We start from the raw sequence: 6,269 nt of genomic DNA, 5'->3' as shown, positions 1-6,269 counted from the left end.
TAACATTCACGTCTCCACTTTCTCGTACACATCTGCAGGTGCATCATCCTTATGAAGAAGAAACAGGGAATAAAAAGCTCTCTAAGTGTTCTGTTTATCCAGTGAATGTGCAGGCACACACACTGCTCAGCACTTCCGCATTAGTTAAGTTGCCAGAGACGGAAGATGCAGGTTTATACGCAGACACTAAGAGCAGAAATGTGTGTCCTTGATGCTGCCTGCTACTTCTGACTTCAGAGCCCACCTACTGTGCAGGTGTAATTTTTTCCAAATGACCTATTAACTACTTGGGTGTGTATGAATTAACACCAGGAGGGAGCCACAACAAATATCACTGAACAGAAGGGCACCGTCACCCTCAGTGAAACAAACCCATGGTGTTTCTTGGAACACATTCCTTTGCATTGAGATAGCGATAACCTCTGTTAACTCTCTAAGCCCTGTTTTTCACTCCAACACTGTGATAATCTAGATGTGTGCTGGCAGATCAGAGCAGAACTAGAAGTACTGAAAGCAGCTTACTCTTGTGTAGCCAGATATTATGCGAAGTTTCTCCTTTAGGAACCATCAGGCAGAATCAACTCAACAGTGGCTACAAACCCTACCTTTGAGCATAACTGCTATCCCAGGTTCTGCTCCAGAAAATACACTCTCCAAGGGTCCAGCCAGGTCCTGGCACCTCTGGACAGATGCTATTTTTGCTGCTGTCTGTCCAGGGAGGCAAAGCAGTGCATAAAGAAGAAATGCACTGCTGATAGGGACAAAGGCTGAGCACCCTTATAATGAATGGATTTGTGTGATTTGTATATTAAATTTCTGTGACAAATAATCAGGCTGTATCTTAGGCACTACAACAGGAGCCACCCAAACCAACAGAAGATGAGCATGGAACTGGGAAAGTCCAGCAGTAACCAAATCCGAGCTGGCTTTGGAGTCAAATTTTGCCAAGGCCTGTTTAACCGTATTCTAGTGATTAGAAAAAGATGTGTATGACACCAAAACCCCCAAAACAGATAAAGAAAACTTGAAGATTGAAAGCTATCAAGCTATAACTAAGGAATGGTGAAAGTTTCTCTTCACTTAGATGAATGTAGCTGCATGTATAGAACATGTCTTCTTGCTTGGTGATGAATTTCTCTGCAGAGGAAGCTATTTTTTTCTCTTGTTCTCAACCTACACACAACCAAAGCTTTGCAGGCACCTCCCTTTGCTCTGGCAGGCCTGACTCTATGCCTCATGCAGAAGATTATTGTCACTTCGCTTCTGAGGAAAGCACACAAAACGGGGCCTGAGACATGAGGCACATCTTAACCATGATGTGGTTAAAAAGATGCAGACATTACAGGACTGGATGCAACTGAGAGGAAAGGGGGAATAAGCCTGGTAGGGCTGGGTGAGGAGGTACAAGCTCAAGCGTCTTTCCTGTCACAAGTATGGGACACTCTCAGTCCACAACAGGACCGGCCAGCACCATTCAGGAGGCAAGGAGATTAGGATTAGGAAATGGTCTATGTAAGCACTCTCTGTATCAGGGCTGCTTGGGACCCCTCCCAAATTGCTGCACTGTGCAAAACCACCCCACAAAACCAGTTCACTGCTGGCACCAGAACTGTGCAAAAAGACTTGCAGGTTTGTAAGATGATTCAAGTTTCTTTGTTCAGGTCTCCAAGTCTTTATTTCAAGTAATGATCATTGCAAATTGGAGACAAAGCTTGTGGCCTTGTCTCTCATGAGACTTCTTCCCAAGGAGACAGTGCTGCTCCTGGTTTGACTCTTCTGGGCTCTCAGCAAAAGGCAACTGGATGTTGCAATTGGATCTCTAGAGCTTTCTGCCTCTCTTTCTTTACTTGTACCTCTCTATCTGCCTTGCCTGCTACCTGTCCCTCCAGATGAAGTCAGCCCTTCACAATCCTCCTCCTAAACCAGCACCTTGGCAGAAAAGCTCCTCAGCACAGGAGCGAGCAGTGACCTTGTGGAGCAGGATCCCAGGACAGGGGCCTGTGCTGGGACACTCAGGCTCATGTCGCCACAGCAGGGTGACCTGCAGGCAGCACGGAGCCATGCCTGTGCCTCGGGGCCCTGCCCTGCGGAAGTACACTGCTCCTCACTGCTGCCACAACGGCGCTAGAAGAAAAACAGGAACGTGCCTGAATGGTGCCGCACTGTGCAGCAGGGATGCCGCCCACCCATCCACACAGAGGCAGTGAGCGAGAGACAGACACTGGGCATATCCCTGGCCTTCTTCAGGCCTTGAAGGGAGCAACAGAAAAAAACCCATAGAATGATTTGGGCTGAAAGGGACCCATAAAAGATTATCTAGTCCAACACCCTGGCATGAAGAGGGAGACCTTTCACTTGACCAGGTTGCTCTAAGTCCCATCCAAGCTGGCCTTGAACACTTTCACAGATGGAACATCCACAAGTTCTCCGGGCAATCTGTTCCAGTGTCTCACCACCCTCACTGAAAAATATTTCTTCATGTACAGTCTAAATCTACACTCAGTTTAAAAGCCTTGTACCTTCTCCTGTTACTACAGGCTCCGATAAAAAAAAAAAAAATCTGTCCCCATCTTTCTTATAAAGCCGCCTTTAACTATCAAAAGGCTGCTCCAAGCTCTCCTTGGAGCCTTCTCTTCTCCAGGCTGAACAACCCCAACACTCTGAGCCTGTCTTCATAAGAGACATGCTCCAGCCCTCTGATCTTCTTCATGGCCTCCTCTGGACTCGCTTTAAACAGGTCCGCATCTTTCTTGTCCTGGGGACCCCAGAGCTGGACACAGCACACCAGGTAAGGTTTCACCAGAGCAGAGCAGAAGCAGAGAACCACTTCCCTCGACCTGCTGGCCACAAATCTTTTTATGCAGTCCTCGATACAGCTGGCTTTCTGGGCTGCAAGCACACTCTAAAATAAATAAAGCCAAAACAAACTCCTGTTTTGATACTAAGGAAAGCTATACCTTAAAGCTATCAGACCACTTTAATAGGTCCTTTAAGTGTGAGATGTGAAGATGTCACAGAGGGTGTGTGTCCCCCAGCCCACACCACTGGACAGGGAGCATATTTCTGTCCTGCTGGCATTCCTGGAGGCATTTCTATTGAGAGAGCTGCACGGGATTTTCTGGGGAGCTGCACAGCACAGCACCCGGGTTCCCTGCCAGCACCCAGGAGCACAGTGCAGGCAGAGGACACCTGTGACCCAGGGTACCCTGGCACATACCCCCACACACCGCAGGGTGCATGGCTCTACTGCCATCCACCACTCTCCAAAAGCCCTCTCCGTCTGGCTGGGCCCCAAATCTCAACATTACCTTCCAACCTCTCCTCTTGCCTCCTTCTTGCCCAAGCTGTGCTCATCCCAGGCACCCCTTTCATGCCCTGGGGATGTGCACTGCATATTTTTTGCTCTTGTGAGTGACTCAGGGCTGTGGGCTTCATTCCAGCACAATCCAGGTCTGCTCACACATGTGGGGCCCACTCTTGTCCCACAGATGCTCAGGGCTGCCACAACCCCACTGAAGAGCAGAGTCACAAGCCCAAATCCCACTCTTCCTGGAGAAGCTGACATGATGCATGCTGAGCTTGGAATAAGCAGACAGAGCTGCTGTGGGACTGAGCCCTCCCTGGCCCAGAGAAAGGGGCTTTTGAGGTTTGACTCAGAAGGGCTAGAACAGCTACTGCACCACCACTGTCCCAGCCACTTTCAACTCCACAAGACCACACACGCAGATGGGCCATATTTTGCTGTGGGGCAGCGCATTTTCATGTGGATACATCCCTGCAGTGCTGGTGGTGACCACACACTGCTCTTCAGGTGAGGTGTGGCTGCCCAGTGGAAGTACATGATGCTATCACTCTGGCTAAAATACTGACCCCAGCACAGACCTAGAAAGCTGGAAACTAATCCTTGCATGAGCTGCCTGATTGAGAACCCCCAATTTGATCCATGCCCTTTCCTGGATTCTGCCATGCTCCTTGAGAACTTTGCTTTTCTTCTAAGAATACAGAGGTTATAACTTCCTTCTTTCTCCTCACACTTTGATGCCTAACTACAAATGTTTTGCCACATTACCAGTGAACTTTCACTCTGTTGCACCCTGATGGCTTGTTTCAGCAGTTGTTTTAGATGTTTACAATATCTTCCAGCTGCCAGACTTACAAGTCATTAGGCATGATGGATGGACAGATGTGTTCATGTGTAGCAAAGCATTATAGTCAAGCGGTAATTTTTTTGTAGGGAGAAAAAGACTAAGAATTAGCTTTGCCAAAAAAGAACATCACCAACATGATGAGGTTGGAGCAGACTATGGTGTGACTGGAAAAGTGAGATCTCCAAGGCCTCCTTACAGGTTGGGCTGGGGTGTAGACTGCAATGGTGAAAAGCTGGAGAGGGCTGACATGCAGTGTGAGCAGCCAGACCTTGCACAAGCACATGATCATTTTTATTTTCCCTGTAAGGCCTACATTTCTCTTTCCTCGTTCATGGGTTCAGTAGGACACCTTACCTCTTTACCAAAAATAGGAGTGCCGTTACCTGCTTGGATCTGTAAGTCTATATTTATGCTTTCACACATCATTGCACACTTGAGTGGTGCAGAGTGTGAATGATTCCTTCCAGCAACAGAGCCTTCTTTAATCACAAAGCCTTCCTCTACTTCCAGTGCCATGTTGAGACCAAGTGAGACAGTGGTCCCATGGAAAAAATGGCAATATTTTTATAGGATTCACATAAAACATAGCAGAAGTTCATGGTGGGGAGCTACAGTGGACCTGTGGAAAAATGTGTTAGGCATTTCCTAACTCTCTGATGTTTTTACTGAACACTGTGCTGTCACTTCTTTTGCTATTGCTAGACAAATTTGAAAGATGACATAGATAATAGTGTCATGGGAAATCAAATTGACTCTGCCAAATTTCAGTAGCACAAGTACACGCATTTTCTGACAGTAGCAAAACATGGAAACTCTGGACTGACCTGCTAGTTCTGAAGAATGGATTTTCTGCTGGCTCACATTGTGGGTTCCCAATTAATCCATAAAAGATGTCTGGAGAGCCTGAAGGTTTTGAAAGCTAGGTTTACTCATTGAAGAAGGCACTTAGTGAGCTGATGCTTGTTTGAATGTTGACTGAGAATATCAGTGCCATCAGTGATGGTGTCACTACAGCGTCATGGACACCAGCATATCATCATGTTGCTCACAACATCAGGTTTAAACAAAGCACAAGGTGATCATTGGACTGACTTGCAGAATGTGTCAGAAAGAATTGAGAAACATCTAAGTGAACAGAATAGAGGAAGCAGATGTCTCTGGTCATGCACTTTGGCAGCAGGATAGCTCATTCTCGTCACTTTGGCAGCCCACCAGGCAGCACCAGAGGCCGCTGAAATCAGCAGATCCACGAAGGCTGAGGACAGTAGGAGTGGCATACACGTGTGTGTGTGAGTGTTACAAAGTAGTTTTAACCAGTAAGAAGAATGAGGTTCACTTCCTCCCTGCAGTTACTTTGCTTTCTTGAGACTAAGTGAACAGCAGCATTAAGGGCTACTAGCAGGAATTATTTATTGCACTTGAAAACCACTTAAGTGTTTCACGGTTGAGTACCTGAAGCACTCTGAAGCCCAGATACATGCAAGTCTGCCGGACCATGAGCAGGATTTTGCCTGGTCAGCTGTCAGTCTCACCCTGTGAGTCACCAATGTCCCACCAATTACTCTCCAGTCAGCTGCGAGTGAAATGCCCGCAGCGCCCAGGGAAAAAGCAAGATTAGTACTGGCTTCTTGACTGTCGCTGCTCTTGCAGCAGGGCAGCACTATAAAGCTTCCCCCATCATCTCTGCTGGCTGAGGCAGGATAGGTTTCTTCCTGTGGGACCAAGATGGTTTCTTTCCAGGCTCACGGACTCACTAGTTATAAGAAACACATGTAACTTTGACAGACGTCGTATGGTGCCCAAACCTGCTTGCAGAGGCACTACTACTGGCTTGATGACGAAGATGAGGAAAAGTCTTCCTCAGAAATGTGAACAGCTCTGGGACAGGGCACGAGAGAGGTGTAGATCACCATGCTGGGCAGCTTTCAAGACTCAGTGGGACAACACCACAGCTGACTTCACCTGTTGCTGGCAATAGTCGTGCTCCAAGAAGAATGTTTGGCTGGAGACCTCCAGAAGGCCCTGCCACTGGCACTGCTAGGATGCTGTGATACGTTTAACAAAAAGGTGGTCCTGGTCTTTTTTTGCTTTGCAGGAAACAAGTTGAAACAAGCTCCACCG

The sequence above is a fragment of the Corvus moneduloides genome, chromosome Z (assembly GCF_009650955.1).
Source record: "Corvus moneduloides isolate bCorMon1 chromosome Z, bCorMon1.pri, whole genome shotgun sequence".
NCBI lineage: Eukaryota > Metazoa > Chordata > Aves > Passeriformes > Corvidae > Corvus > Corvus moneduloides.
This window is presented reverse-complemented; position numbering follows the sequence as displayed.